Source organism: Oreochromis niloticus, linkage group LG14 (assembly GCF_001858045.2).
Source record: "Oreochromis niloticus isolate F11D_XX linkage group LG14, O_niloticus_UMD_NMBU, whole genome shotgun sequence".
NCBI lineage: Eukaryota > Metazoa > Chordata > Actinopteri > Cichliformes > Cichlidae > Oreochromis > Oreochromis niloticus.
In genome coordinates this window covers 35599425-35601460 of record NC_031979.2, presented here as the reverse complement: position 1 = coordinate 35601460, position 2036 = coordinate 35599425, and the positions used below count along the sequence as shown (strand labels likewise).

General features: G+C 37.8%; 1 long non-coding RNA gene across 1 annotated transcript; it reads left to right on the top strand.

The window, feature by feature from the left end:
• Window positions 1–664: 664 nt before the first annotated feature.
• On the top strand, window positions 665–1169 carry LOC109204924 (uncharacterized). Its single transcript, XR_002064429.2, has 2 exons — window positions 665–723; window positions 1014–1169. It is a non-coding gene; the product is annotated as an uncharacterized LOC109204924 (long non-coding RNA).
• Window positions 1170–2036: the final 867 nt, after the last annotated feature.

Here is a 2036-nt window from a genome sequence, read left to right as displayed (position 1 = left end):
AATAAGGGAAGGATTCTGGATCAGCACCATGATGGAAACTTGTGGCCACAGTATATACAGTATTCTGAAGAAGGTCTAAAATGTCCCTGTGTGTGCATGCATGTGTGTGTTTTATGTATATGGATTTTTTTAATTATTACTCATGATATAACATTGTCCAGACATGGCTGGTAAGGACATGAGGAGGAAACAGTAGGAGCTGTGTGCGGCTACTAAAGGCAGTGGATCCCTCAGCAGCTGGATAACAAACAGCACAGGTAACATTAACACATGTACCAGTTGTTGGAGAGGTATTCCAGGAATGTTTTGCTTCTATAACATTTTTCTGTCATCATTTTATTATAGATTAAGTGCAAGAGTTGTCAAGTGTGGATAATTAAATTATAGTTTATTGCAATAGCAAGTTGTGCCTTGTTCTCAGATGGACAGCAAGTGGAGAGTGATAGATGAATTGATGGGATGGAAGGAAGAAGAGAAGCAAAGAGTGATTCACAGGCAGAGTCTAGTTTATTTCTCACAGTTTTTTGTTGTTGTTGTTGTCTTATGGTTTCAAGCGCTGTCACCAATCTTTGCATTTTGTTATTATCTCATGATACTTGTTTAATCAGCTACCATCTCTCCTATGGACTTTTTACTGTCTACAGTCTCAGATCAGCACAGCCCTGCCCTCCAGCACTATCAGCAGCAGGAGCAGCAGAAACCAGCAACATTGTACCCCATCAGGTAAAACATCGGCTACGTTTGCTTTACCTTGTCGCCACCTCAGAACAGTGATATAGTATGATGCAATCCCATATTAGATTCTTGATAAATGTGTTGTTGTTGTTTTTCAACCTGGTTCAATGTGCCCCTTCTTAACTTTGAGCACCCGCCCCTTTCAACGTCTCTGCACGGCCCTGTGTTAGACTGAAACACTCGGTTTTCTTTATCTGGTGTTCGTATATCTTACGTTTTTTTCTTTTAAATCATGAATTTTGATTTAAAACTAACATTAAAAATCTTTTTTATACGAGGACGAACGAGAAAGCACATTTTCCACCGAGAGGAACAGCATCTGAACCACCATGCTGATAATGAAGACTCCAGCCTGTCCAGAAATATCCACGGTTTAATATTTATTCAACTGTAGAATTTTCTGAGTTTACTAAAATAAAATCAGAGTAACATCTGATTTGTGTGGGGTGTTTTTTTTCTTTTTGTTGATGATGTTTCACTCATGTTCCTTTTGACTCTCAAAGGCTTCTTAGAAACTATGAAAGACAAAACGACTTCTGGATGTTAGAAGAAAACTAATACTGATGCGTTTCACAGTGTCGAACAAGTCTGATGAAGTTAAACCTAAGAGTTGCTACATGACAGAAGCACCAATATTATCTCTTTTAATAAAATTTACACGTGTATACACAGGTCACACTGTTTATTGAACAGAAAACATAAAGATCAGGTGTTAATCGAATTTCTTTGCTATCTCTCCTCTTTTTTAATATTTGTTATAATTCAGAAATGGCGACTGAAACAAGTAAATATAACCCTAGTAAATGAAGCCGGTGTACAGTCAACTGGGGTTAAGACAGTTGTGTACCGGGTCTATCGGGTAGCAGGTCTATCACACGCTTTGCTGTGAGACTGGGCTGGGCAGACATCCAGGAAATCAACAAAATCAGCACTTCTGCAAAGATGCTCTATCTTAACAAACCGCTCGGCTAAAAAAAGTATTAAAAGTGTATTTGGTGACACACAAACAGAGTACTTCAAAGCACAGTTCAGTTATTTTCTACATGTTCATAGTTGTTGCTGAGAAACACCCACTGAAGGAATGGCCACCAGCCCATAGCAATGGTTTTGACTCAAACAGTGTTAATCCCGCCACCTGAGTTTGATGGGTGATGCTGACAGATAAAAATAATTCAAGAACACAGTTGGAGGGTCAGGAGTGCCAAAATGAATAAAAAAAATACATCATTAAATAATGAATTAAATGTTTCTATAATTAATTAAAATTTTAAATAAATACATAAATGAAGTTAATGGGCATC